Source organism: Taudactylus pleione, unplaced genomic scaffold (assembly GCF_031769625.1).
Source record: "Taudactylus pleione unplaced genomic scaffold, aTauple2 ptg000523l, whole genome shotgun sequence".
Lineage (NCBI taxonomy): Eukaryota > Metazoa > Chordata > Amphibia > Anura > Myobatrachidae > Taudactylus > Taudactylus pleione.
The window spans coordinates 2,619,501-2,633,462 of NW_028284925.1; the positions used below are offsets into that span (position 1 = coordinate 2,619,501).

Sequence of the window (13,962 nt, forward strand, 5' to 3'; positions counted from 1 at the left end):
AGCGGAACAGTTGGGGGGTATGCCAATCAGGGTCCCTGACACCTAGAGCAAACCTGCAGTGCATTGCCCATAATACTAAATATATAAAACAGAATGCTGTGTTCTGCAGACAGCATTTATAGGCCTCAAAGCTGTAACTAGACTTTTTGGTGCCCTGTGCCAGAAAGAGCATTCGTGCCCCCCCCCTCACTTTTCAAAGGGTCATAATGCACCCAAAAAAGGGGAATGACCTCATGGGGAAGGGCCAGTGATGAGATAGGAGAGGCCAGGAGATGCTGGGGATGAAATAAGAGGAAGCTATAAGTGAGAATGATAATAAACAGAAATTTGATAGGCCCAAACAGCACCTCCTGACCTGTGGCGCCCTGTGCGATGGCACCGGCCGCACTACCCTAACTACGGCCCTGATATGCCTACAGACCCAAATAAATACAAAACTTAGGCTGCAAGGCACTCAGCTCTCCTCTATACATGTGAAAGTAAATTGGCGGAACATACTACTGTATAACAGGGAGATGCCCGTTTCAAAATCTTTCCCTTATCTAAGATGGCGGGGTCGGCTTCCCGGGGCTCTTCTCACGCTGCTCTGACCAGACGGCGGTGGGTGTCACTGTCAGCTGAGCGGTGACGGACGGTGATCTGCAGTAGGAGGAGGGTGTGAAGCATCATTCCAGCCGGGCCTGTGACACGGAGGAGCACCGGGATTCCCTCCGGCAGGTAGGTGGTCGCGGCGTTCATGTCACACTGACAGTCCCGGGCCAGTAGGCCGCAATGTATCATTCAGTGGCTGCAGGTAGCACCTAGCCGTCCCTGTCACCCCCGGCACCCTCATCAAATGGCAATAATAACCATATGTGACCGTCATTGCAGAATTTATACAAATGATTAATAATTGCTGCTTTGCACATATATATATATATATATATATATATATATATATATATATATATATATGTGCATATATATATATATATATTTTTGCATGGTGTTGAATGAATGTATATTTATCTTGCATGCACAAGGCTGTTTAATGAATATATTGACTTATAGCCCCCTTCCCCTCTTGTGATCCTGCTATATATTATTTTGCATGCCTGCACTGTAACTGAGTTTGCTGCTTTGGGTACAGATGAATGTGGGGTGTGACTGCGTTTTAAGCATCTCGGTTATGACCCCCGCAGAGGCCTTCATCTAGGACGGGATGAATGGAGGGCAGAGCGGTCATCCATGGAAGTAATGGCTTCGGCGGCGTGTGCAGTTTCTCATTAAAGTCCCTGAGATTATATAGGACAGACATATATGATATGTCGAACCCCATTCATGTTCCAGACTGGGAGAGCCGGTGGTACATACACTCCTCCCTGGCGGATTACACAATACCTATATTGTTGTTGTTCGTTCACTTTTAAATCCCACCGATGGCTCTGTTTTGTCATAACTCCCAGGGGCGACATTACACGTGGTACGATTGGCATAGGGTCGTATCGCTCTTCACCGGCTTCTATAATGATCTATATGACGTTTCACGTTCACATGGTGTAATGTGGGCAATAATATCTATGCTCCTTTTTATTATCGCTGTTAGTATACAAGTAAGGAAATGGCGTTGTATAGTATTGTGTCATTCATTGTTTTTGAGAAGAATTTTATGCATTATGCGAATACATAAATAGAAATGCAGGTGAAATAAGTCAGTATATTTACAGTATTTTGCCGTACAATCGTTGGCGAAAAGGCGACCAGTGGATGTTGATCAGGAAGGATAATCTATTTATATTAACCATTTTTGCATCTGACTTGATTACATCGGCCCCTGATCAGTTCGGCCGGCTGTACCTCTGCATATATTACTGTGTCAGTCTGCAGATGTCTCATTGCCCAGAGTTCTCTCAGTTTTCCTGCTCGCTGGGTTCTTCTATGATCAATATAAACAGGAGGAATCGTTGGGAGCTGCTTCTCGGGGAACACGCCATTGTCCACTATAGTAGCATCTGTGTTGGTTTGCATTTTACACGCTGTATGAAGGACTGTATGTATGTTCTTACAGAAAACCATTGTGTGTATACTATCTCCCATGAGACATAGCTCCTAGAGGGGAACGGCATTTTAGATATAGTTTTAGGACCTCATTCAGAGGCGGTCGTTAGTTGCAAGCAGTCGCACTGAATCAAGGCGGCCGCTTGCATCCTGAACGGCCACCTCTTTGTTGATCGTTAAGCTGTGGGTTAACACCCACAGCTCTAGCGACCGACATGGGTGATGGTCGCGATGGTCAAGCCCATCGCGACCATCAGGGCTTACGACCAGACCCTAAGGTTGGGTCTGGGCACTCGTAAGCCCCAGGGAGCTTCCTGCTCTGATCGAGCAGGAAGCTTCCCACTGACGTCAGCAATGATGTCAGTGGGGCCGCCCCCCAAACGGCAAGCGTTCCGGCGGGAACGCCTCCGTTTGAGCAGGCACGCCCCCTGCCTGCCTCCCAAACGTCTGCTGCGAGACCCCTAGCGACGGAGCGTCCGTCGCTAGCCGGGTCTCGCGCATGCGCATGACGGAGCCGGCTCCGTCGTGCGCATGCTCAGTGGGGCAACATCGAGTCGGTTGCGAGCGCTTAGCGCTTGCGACCGACTCTGAATGACCCCCATAGTGTGCTGTGTTAATGGATGAATTGTAGTCTTGCAAAGAGCAGTTTTTGAATGAAAAAAAAAATGATTCTGTGAAAGTCTACCCCCTACAGCCGGTGCAAGGTCTCCAGGAACCCTAGGCAAAACTGCAGCTTACTGAGCCGTCCCCCGCCGCAGCCACCAATACTCACTTTCCAACCCATCAGGTGAAAATGAGAAGGCATCATCTTAGTTCCACAGCCGCAACCTGCATCTCTCAGACACATCCATAATATTGTGACGGGCAGACTCTGTGGCGCCCCTAGGCAGTTGCCTAATGGTAGAGCCGGCCCTGTCCACCCCACATCTTAAGCCACTGAGCGCTATAAAGAATTGATATTTCCCGATGACAGTAATATATATTTGTGTTTCTGAGTAGGGTGCAAAAGGACCCCGCTTTTCTCACCATGGCCACAGGGGGCAGCGCCATTCTGTAAGGTGCAAGTCACATACAGTCTATTGCGATGTCACCTCACGGACCAATAAGATGCACTTGAGTCTTCTTATTGGTCCTTCCACTCACACCCACCTTAGCGGACATTTTTAAATGTCACCCTGGTGTGCACTAAGGGGAAGGAGCGGGCATTGTAAGTGACCGCGAATGCTGCGTAAGCAGCAGGGACCTTTTATGTCAGCGGTTTTCAACCGGTGTGCCGCGGCACTCTAGTGTGCCGTGGCCGGTTGTGAAGTGTGCCGCGGGGCTGTCAGAGCCACCGGGCACATTTTACTGTACTTCAGCATCCCGGGCCGCTGAGCTCCTCTGGGAGACTCAGGCGCGACCGGGTAGTGACCTGCAAAGATGCGGCGGTGTGACATCACAGGTCACGCACGCCGCGTTGTCCACTACCCTCCAGCCCGCTCTGCCAGCCAACGCCCTGCGCCAATCAGCCAGCCCGCGCTCTGTCCAGGCAGGCTCTGCAGCCTGCCTGGAAGCCCGCCCGCACGCAATCCTGCTGCAGTGTGAGTGACAAGGGGGGAAGAAATGTGGGTTTTGTGGGGCAGACATTTTTTTCTTCTTCGTGGGTACCAGCCATAGTTTATTTTTTCGTGGGAACCAGTCATGTCATTTTTTTTAGTGAGAACCAGCCATATGTTATCCAGCCATATATTAGCCTATAGTGGGGAACAATGTGTTTTGTTTTGTTTTTTTGTTTCTGTGGGGCCAGCCATAGGTTTCTTTTTCTGTGGGGAGCAATTTTGTGGGGCGCAATGTGGTATGGTTGTTTTTTTTGTGGGGAGCAATGTGGGTTTTTTTTTTCTGTTAGGCCAGCCAATGGGATTGTTTTATTCTTGTGGGGGCTAATGTAGTGTGTTTTTTATTCTTGTGGGGGCTAATGTAGTGTGTTTTTTATTCTTGTGGGGGCCAATGTAGTGTGTTTTGTTCCTGTGGGAACTAATGTAGTGTGTTTTTTCATAGTCCGCGCACACCGCATCGCCGGATAGTGTGCCTTGGCAATTTTAAAATCTTGTGTAGTGTGCCGCGAGTTAAAAAAGGTTGAAAATCACTGCTTTATGTTATCTCTTTTATTCATTTTTATTAAAAAAATATATATATACCGTGTTTCCCCGATAATAAGACACGGTCATTTTTTTTTGTTCAAAAAAACACCATAGGGCTTATTTTCGGGGTAGGTCTTATTTTAATTAACATTGACAGCAGTGCCCCTTATGCAGGCCCCCTTGTAGAAGTGCCCCTTATGCAGGCCCCCCTCTGTAACAGTGCCCCTTATGTAGCCTCCCTTGTACGGTAGCAGTGCCCCTTATGTAGCCTCCCTTGTACGGTAGCAGTGCCCCTTATGCAGCCTCCCTTGTACGGTAGCAGTGCCCCTTATGCAGGCCCCCTTGTAGAAGTGCCCCTTATGCAGGCCCCCTTGTACGGTAGCAGTGCCCCTTATGCAGGCCCCCTTGTAGAAGTGCCCCTTATGCAGGCCCCCCTCTGTAACAGTGCCCCTTATGTAGCCTCCCTTGTACGGTAGCAGTGCCCCTTATGCAGCCTCCCTTGTACGGTAGCAGTGCCCCTTATGCAGGCCCCCTTGTAGAAGTGCCCCTTATGCAGGCCCCCCTCTGTAACAGTGCCCCTTATGTAGCCTCCCTTGTACGGTAGCAGTGCCACTTATGCAGGCCCCCCTCTGTAACAGTGTCCCTTATGCAGCCTCCCTTATTGCAGTGCAAGTCCCCCTGTAATTGATCCCCCACCCACAAGTACAGTACTTACCTTAGTCGCCGCCGTCCGGGATGTCCCTCTCACTTGCGCGCTGACTGGATCTAACATGATCCAGCAGGCGCGGCCGCACAGGATCCTCAGCGCGCGGGTGACGTCATGACGTCGCCCGCGCACTGCATGACTGGGAACGCTGGTCTCTGAAGCGTTCCCAGCTCAAAATGGGATTTTGGTAGGTCTTATTTTCGGGGTAGGGCTTAATTTGGACCGGGTTACAAAAGTAAGGGTAGGGCTTATTTTCGGGGTAGGTCTTATTATCGGGGAAACACGGTATATATATATATGACTGAATTTTGACATGTTTTTACAGCACCACGTACACACTAGACTATGTGCTCCATGAGCGATATGGTCTAGTGTCCCCCCGGCAGGGGCTGTGCTTGTCCCCCCGGCAGGGGCTGTGCTTGTCCCCCCGGCAGGGGCTGTGCTTGTCCCCCCGGCAGGGGCTGTGCTTGTCCCCCCGGCAGGGGCTGTGCTCAGTGATGTTAACGAGTTCATAGTTGATAGTTTTCGTTCATCGTTTTTAGGGAAAAAATGAACGATATTTTGAACGATAACGAGATCGTTCCGTCAGGCAACATATCGCCCAGTGTGTACGTACCTTAAGTCACGCAGCATGTTGGCTAAATACAAAGAGAATATAAGCAGCGCTATTGAGCCGTATTCAATTATAGCGGATCCGCGATACTTTTTTGCCTCCCAGACTTTCGCCTACATCGCATCTTTTGTAGGCGGAAAAGTATCGCGGCCGTCCCCGCTTTACCCCGTATTATAATATGGAAGTACGTGAAAACGACCCGGCGAAACTTGAACAGGTGGAAAGTACTATCAGATTTGGGGAAATCAGCCTGACACCCCCCAAAAGATGCTCTGACATGGGGGTTCCCTATGGTACCCCCCGATTTGGCTTGCTGAAGGTATTTGGTATTTTTAAACGGGCTCAATAGCTGCTAAATAGCGTTTTTCTATACGTGATGCAGAATAGTATTCAGGAGGTTTCTTCCTGAAAATAACTTATCCCAGCAAATTTGGGGTACTTGAAAATGGGGGTCAGCATCTTTAATAGTTGATAATGTTAAGTTGAAAAAATCGTGAAAAATCCACCAGCCGCAAGCCCCTGCAATCAAAAAAACACCTGAGGCATACTTGGGGACCCCCCCAGAGTCAAGTTCGCTAGTTTTTAACTTTGTCCCCCTCAATTTTTTTTTCGCCCCATAAATCAAAGTCATTGTTTGGGGTGTCCTTTTTTAAAAAATGTTTGACAAAGATTACCTTTGGGGGACTGTCTGAAGGCTGCACGGGGGTTCCCGCAACGTTGCACCCCAAAACCCCAATTCTGCACTTTTTTCCGCCTCCCATTCATAGGCGAAACGTTTTCGCCTATTACATTGCATTGGCTTTACGCCGAGACGGAAAGTCTTTCAAATTGAATACGGAGTAAAACCCAAACAGGCGAAAATGACGTCATCGGCGAAAACGGCTTTTCGCTTCAAATTGAATGCGTCCCCTAGTGGTGAGAATTATTCCCAAATACAAATAGGTAAAAAAACCTTATTTATTAAAAAATATATAAGATCTACTGTTACTCAACCTGTAATCATAGGATTCTGTACAAAAAAACCTATTTGCAAACATGCAGTGTACGTATAAATGACATCAAGCTATATGTGTAGCAATCTGTGTGCAATTATATAAAGAATCTATTCATAATTAGCTCAGTGATTGTTAAGTTCAGTCCAGAGCAGCCTGAGTAACAATCAGAGAGCAGTCTTTGCTAGTGAATATATAAGTAAATGATTAATGGAGCCGGCTTGCGACCTGCCGTGCGCTCCAATACAGTCTCTCACCGCCGGTGGCCAACCAACTATGGCGTATTAAAGGGGCAACGGAGCTGGCTTGCGGTCTGCCAGATGACGCTCCCATGTGATTGTATCCCCTGATACCTCCGGTATACACTCTCGCTGGTCTCCAGATACTGTGATATGTTGTAATGAGGGGGCCGGCGGAGCTAGCTTGCGGTCTGCCAGATGACTCTCCCATGTGATTGTATCCCCTGATACCTCCGGTATACACTCTCGCTGGTCTCCAGATACTGTGATATGTTGTAATGAGGGGGCTGGCGGAGCTAGCTTGCGGTCTGCCAGATGACGCTCCCATGTGATAGTATCCCCTGATACCTCCGGTATACACTCTCGCTGGTCTCCAGATACTGTGATATGTTGTAATGAGGGGGCCGGCGGAGCTGGCTTGCGGTCTGCCAGATGACGCTCCCATGTGATTGTATCCCCTGATACCTCCGGTATACACTCTCGCTGGTGTCCAGATACTGTGATATGGTGTAATGAGGGGGCCGGCGGAGCTGGCTTGCGGTCTGCCAGATGACGCTCCCATGTGATTGTATCCCCTGATACCTCCGGTATACACTCTCGCTGGTCTCCAGATACTGTGATATGTTGTAATGAGGGGGCCGGCGGAGCTGGCTTGCGGTCTGCCAGATGACGCTCCCATGTCATAGTATCCCCTGATACCTCCGGTATACACTCTCGCTGGTCTCCAGATACTGTGATATGTTGTAATGAGGGGGCCGGCGGAGCTAGCTTGCGGTCTGCCAGATGACGCTCCCATGTGATAGTATCCCCTGATACCTCCGGTATACACTCTCGCTGGTCTCCAGATACTGTGATATGGTGTAATGAGGGGGCCGGCGGAGCTGGCTTGCGGTCTGCCAGATGACGCTCCCATGTGATTGTATCCCCTGATACCTCCGGTATACACTCTCGCTGGTGTCCAGATACTGTGATATGTTGTAATGAGGAGGCCGGCGGAGCTAGCTTGCACCTACACTGTGCCGGGCGTTAAGACTGTCGACCAAAGGTCCAGCAGGGACAACGTGCTGGTCCAGAACTGCACGGAAAAGGAGCCCCCTAAAAGGGTCTACCCACCTTCCCCCCCGTGCACCCATCCTGCTCTTCCCCCCACTGCTCCTGGGTCAATTACCCTCTAGTAGCATTGTGCCTACCTACCTTAAACCAATAAAATTACCTTGACCCAACACCACCGTCTACGTCTCTCTGTCATACAGATCACTCTTACCCAAGCACTTTACACACTGCCCCACCATATAGAGAGCGCGCCTTACCCAGCTTTTACCAGGTTCTTAGAACATGTCACATGTCTGGTTTTTATCTTTTCTATCAACAATGGGAAAAAATGACCGGAAGCAAGTGTTATTCATCAAGGTAAAGCCTCTGGATTATTTTGGGGAATTTAGTTTAAATGCCGGCACTCAGAATGCCGGCGCCAGCGTCCCGACGGTAAGTAGTGGGGTTAGGGGTGTAGGGTTAGGTTTAGCCACTAGGGGGTGAGGTTAGGTATAAGGTGTGGGGAGGATTAGGTTTAGCCACTAGCGGATGAGGTTAGGTATAAGGTGCGGGGAGGGTTAGGCTTAGCCACTAGGGGGTGAGGTTAGGTATAAGGTGCGGGGAGGATTAGGTTTAGCCACTAGGGGGTGAGGTTAGGTATAAGGTGCGGGGAGGATTAGGTTTAGCCACTAGGGGGTGAGGTTAGGTATAAGGTGCGGGGAGGGTTAGGTTTAGCTACTAGGGGGTGAGGTTAGGTATAAGGTGCGGGGAGGGTTAGGCTTAGCCACTAGGGGGTGAGGTTAGGTATAAGGTGCGGGGAGGGTTAGGCTTAGCCACTAGGGGGTGAGGTTAGGTATAAGGTGCGGGGAGGATTAGGTTTAGCCACTAGGGGGTGAGGTTAGGTTTAGCCACTAGGGGGTGAGGTTATTTTTAGCCACTAGGGGGTGAGGTTAGGTATAAGGTGCGGGGATGGTTAGGCTTAGCCACTAGGGGGTGAGGTTAGGTATAAGGTGCGGGGAGGTTTAGGCTTAGCCACTAGGGGGTGAGGTTAGGTATAAGGTGCGGGGAGGGTTAGGCTTAGCCACTAGGGGGTGAGGTTAGGTATAAGGTGCGGGGAGGTTTAGGCTTAGCCACTAGGGGGTGAGGTTAGGTATAAGGTGCGGGGAGGGTTAGGCTTAGCCACTAGGGGGTGAGGTTAGGTATAAGGTGCGGGGAGGATTAGGTTTAGCCACTAGGGGATGTGGTTAGGTTTAGCCACTAGGGGGTGAGGTTATTTTTAGCCACTAGGGGGTGAGGTTAGGTATAAGGTGCGGGGATGGTTAGGCTTAGCCACTAGCGGGTGAGGTTAGGTATAAGGTGCGGGGAGGGTTAGGCTTAGCCACTAGGGGGTGAGGTTAGGTTTAGCCACTAGGGGGTGAGGTTATTTTTAGCCACTAGGGGGTGAGGTTAGGTATAAGGTGCGGGGATGGTTAGGCTTAGCCACTAGGGTTAGGTTTAGGGGTAAGGGTAGGGTTAGGATACTTACCGACAGGTGTCTGGATTATGGCCGCGAGTGTCGGCATCCTGTACCCAACTCTATTTTGAGGTACAGGATTATGTCTGTAATGTTACTTTTATTGTTTTAAGTAAGTTAAAAAAATATTGGGAAAAAACAGTTTGTAACTTCCGTCTGCAGGTTCAGAAACTTCTATACAACAATCCAAAATACATGTCCCACATAACTCAATATTTGTTTTGAGCTTTTCACTGAAAATCACCTGAAAAATTTCATAATATCGGCCAAATTATGTTAAATAAACCCCTCCAAGTGCACAATTACGCATTGGGAGGGCTGCACCAGAAGTTCTGCCTTTTTACCTTAATATAAAGCTATGTCGCTACTTTTCACGTACTCCGTGGCTGCGAACTAAAATTTGCGTAAACTCCCTTACACCCCGTGGTAACTTATCTCGGGATTTCTATTTGAAAAAGCAAAACAGCAAAAAGTCACATCTGCAGGTTTTTGGTTTTTTTTTTAGCTGCGTTATGTAATTTTTAGCCAACTTGTGGCTAATTGAATCGGCCCCTATAAGTAGTATACAGTTAATCCTGGTTAGCAAAATAAATTGCTTTTCTGGGTTCACATTTGTTGTTTTTCTTTTGAATGTCTCTTGCACAGGGAGTATGTCTGTATATAGCAGCGATATACCAGATATTGGGTTATTCTAGTTTGCTCAGTCCATTGTTATTGTGTTGTGTTGTAAGTTATAGTGGTCATTCTAGCACCCCGCACCTGTCGCATCCGTGCAGTTCCTCTTTCCTGCCTGGGGTGTCACTCTCTGCTCTGGTGCTTCTAGCACACTCTGCTCTGTATCTCAGCAGTTTGTTGCATCAGCTGAGTGTACTAGAAGCACCAGAGCAGAAAGCAACACACCAGACAGGAAAGAAGAACCTGCACAGGGTTGTGATAGGTGCAGGGTGCTAGAACGAACACTTAATGACTTGGTAGTTATTGGAGAAACTTATTTAGTTTGGCTGCATAGTGGTCTGGATCGCTCTGTTTGATTTACAGACCCGTTTGATCCAGCCGACCGTCGTTCAGGCACCTTCAAGCTGTGAATGCAGATCACCGCCATACATTGTGCAGTGTATGGCGGCCCTCCGGTTATCAGGGCAGTCGCTCCTGCTGGCTGCACCTTCATGTGGTTTATGGACAGCTTTAAGGTCCGTACACACGGGTCGATGTTTTTGACGGCTGAACGATAGCGATGTCATTATCGTTTAGTCGTTTTAAAAATCGACCATTTTTTGCCCAAAAATGATGAACGAAAACTACCAATGCGCGCTCCCGTTTGTAGTTGGTAGTTGCCGTTCATCGCCCGAACCTCCTGTCCAGCCTAGGGAAGTTGTGAGGTTGAACATGTTCGGGGATGATGGAGGGAGCCCGGCCCTGAACCAAATCATTTTTTATATCGTTTAGTGTCGTTAACATCACTGAGCACAACCCTGCCGGGGACACACAGGACTTCGTTCGGGGAGAAAATCGTCCCGTGTTTACGCACCTTTACATTGCATGTACGTATGTTGTAACAACGTATTGCGGAGGGTTACTGGGACAGGTCTTTGGTGGATAATACCTATTTCTGTCTGTATCATCATCAGAGTAATCTGCATTGTAGCCTGGGAGAGGGAAGTGCAGCGGCCCATGTAATGCACCCAGTACTCTCCTACCATTGTGCATTTACATTCCAGCCACAGTGATGTGTGCACAGCAGTCAGGTGACCAGTCAGCTGATCAGAGTGCACAGGGAAGTGTGAGGTCAGCTCATGTGACACAAGCAGGGGGGGGGGGGGGGTTCTATCTCCTCATTCATACACCAGCCTGTTTCTTCTCCGTGTAACGTTCCCGGCTCCTCTCGTTCCTTCCTGCGCAGTCATTACTCCCGGGGATGAAGTGAATGATTAGAGTGCAGTGTGAGGTGATGTATCCTCTCTGATGCACGTTATCTGCAGTGTATATTGTACTTATTATTTTACTGATCTCTTGTTGGTCACTGTGTTAGTTTTTGCTATAAGGAATAGAAAGTGTATTGGATGTCATGAGGGTTCTGCTACTGTCCGTTAATTAACGTTGCATTTAGCTGCTAGATGTACTGTAAAGTGGACTGTGCAATCGGAGCCTTGCTTTCATTCTCTAACCTGCACTAGACAGGTAAAAGCTGATTGGTTGCTGAGCTGACGCCAGAATGCAGCATCTCCTGGCTGCAGGATAGTGACGCTGTGACTTTAAGGGTTTCCCTGTAACGTGACCATCAGCGGATGTCTGCATACAGGTGTCTATTTCCTACGCCCCAGGGCGTCTGATGTTCTATGGAGAGCAGCTACGGTAAATGTGCTATTGTCTGATTTTGGAAACGGCAGATGGATGTTTTTTCCCTGTACGTTCCATGTGTTTGGTCTCTTTCTCCATCTTTCATCCGCGCAGCTGATTCTGCAAACTGCGTCCTGACAGCGTTTACACAGAATTTTCATGTGCGCTAAATGAATGAATGAAGAAATAGATGAGAGAGAGCAGAAATCAAGGAGACGCCATTGACATTTTGCCTGCCCCTGTACTAGTATGGTATTCAATCTGTGGCGCCCCCGTTCTATGGAACTACACATCCCAGCAAGTTCTGCCACCATCTTAGCAGGATCTAAAAGCAAAACTGTGGCAGGCCATGTTGGGGTATGTAGTTCCACAGCAGCTGGAGTGCCACAGGTTGCCTACCACAGTACTAGTATATTAGTGACGGAGGAGTAGTATACATCTTGATGTTATTTATGGTTTATTCGGGCCCCAGACCACATTTAGACAAGATGGCGGCCTGGCTCATTAGTGTTATTCGGTATCATGTATAGTGATTGTCAGCTATGACTGTATAGTACACAGAGGGGGTATCCAAAGAGTGTGTGATCCATGAGGGAGTAGTGCAAGGAATCGGTATGATGATTTACCGCCTGCCCATGCCCGGCGGTTGGAATTCCGACAGCGGCATCCCGGCAGAGGAGGAAATCCCGATCGTCAAAGGTAAGTATATGCTAACCTATTTCTACCTGCTAGCCCTAACCCTTCCTTAGGGGTGCCTAACCCTAACCTTCCCCCCCAGTGCCTAAACCTAACCCCCCCTTCCCCGCCGTCTAAACCTAAGTCCCCCGGGGGGGGTGCCTAACCCTAAATCTCCCCGGGGTGCCTAACGCTAACCCCGCCTTCCCCTAGCTTAAACCTAACCACCCGGGGGGGGGGGGTGCCTAACCCTAAATTCCCCCTGGCAACCCTAAACCTAATCCCTCCCCAACACGGCTATCCGCGCCCGGCATCCCTTCGATCGGGATGCCTAGCGTCGGGCTCCCGGAGTATGTCTAATGACAGGCGTTGGCATATCGACGCCTGTCTTTAGACCCTTTGCCGGGATATGACAGTCGGGAAGCCGGCCGCTGGGATTAGGTCCGCCGGCTTCCCGACTGCATACCGTGTAAGGGATGGGAGTGCGTTGTATTGGTCAGTGCCCGCTTATTCCTTAGACGAGTAATTACCATCTGGACCGTCCTGATCTCCATACAGTGCCCCTATGACATTGACCTGCCCACTGTTCTGCAACAAGGTCACTTCAAGATCACCCCGCTGGGCGTTACAGTGTGCCCCTGGGATGGAGGGACTGGCAGTGCTGCAGCATCACCCAGCTTCCTCTTTCAGAGATTCAGCCTGGAAATTCAGTGACTCACCGACACACCAGACGGCTGGAGGTGGCCGCACTGCTCACGTTCTGATAGATCAGGAGCCGCAGTCGCTGATGGTGAGGTCTGTATGCCCTGTGGGCATGGATTGCTGTGTGTGTCTGTGTGTGTGTCTGTGTATACTGATGGAGCTGCAGAGCTCTTGCTGTTTAGTAGACTACTTCATTACTGGATAGGAGAAGATAAATATAGGGTGAATCACAAAGGACTTCTGTGTCCTGCATTAGTCAGAGACTTTCTCTCCAATAACCTGCATGAGAAGAATGTATTTATTATTACTATGGCTATAAATTCCAGTGCGTTCCATTAAGGAGGCTGGTCTCTCTCAGCCTGTACTCAAGGGCCTTTCCACGGAGGGTGGTCTCTCTCAGCCTGTACTCTAGGGCCTTTCCACGGAGGGTGGTCTCTCCCGGCCAGCAGTGCATGATTCCTATGAGGCTGTTTTCTCTCGACCTGTAATGTAGAGCCCCTCCATGGGTGGATACTGGTCTCTCGGCCCTGTATTGGATGGCTCCTCTGTGGAGGCTGGTCTCTCTCTGCGTGCAGTACAGGGCTGGTCTCTCTCAGCCTGCAGTGCAGGGCTCCTCTGTGGAGGCTGGTCTCTCTCGGCCTGCAGTGCAGGGTTCCTCTGTGGAGGCTGGTCTCTCTCGGCCTGCAGTGCAGGGCTCCTCTGTGGAGGCTGGTCTCTCTCGGCCTGCAGTGCAGGGCTCCTCTGTGGAGGCTGGTCTCTCTCGGCCTGCAGTGCAGGGCTCCTCTGTGGAGGCTGGTCTCTTTCGGCCTGCAGTGCAGGGCTCCTCTGTGGAGGCTGGTCTCTCTCGGCCTGCAGTGCAGGGCTCCTCTGTGGAGGCTGGTCTCTCTCGGCCTGCAGTGCAGGGCTCCTCTGTGGAGGCTGGTCTCTCTCGGCCTGCAGTGCAGGGCTCCTCTGTGGAGGCTGGTCTCTATCGGCCTGCAGTACAGGGCTCCTCTG

General features: G+C 49.8%; 1 protein-coding gene across 3 annotated transcripts in view; it reads left to right on the plus strand.

Moving 5' to 3' along the window:
• The first annotated feature begins 550 nt into the window (after nt 1–550).
• Nucleotides 551–13,962, plus strand: part of ATP6V1A (ATPase H+ transporting V1 subunit A) — a 39,681-nt gene continuing 26,269 nt past the window's right edge. The window contains exon 1 of one of the 3 annotated variants that reach the window (XM_088450776.1): nt 551–717. The gene's annotated coding sequence lies outside the window, so the exon portion shown is untranslated. Of the gene's footprint in view, nt 718–10,769; nt 10,794–11,085; nt 11,198–13,962 lie in introns of those variants that run through there. The other 2 variants (XM_088450778.1, XM_088450777.1) reach the window with 2 other exon arrangements.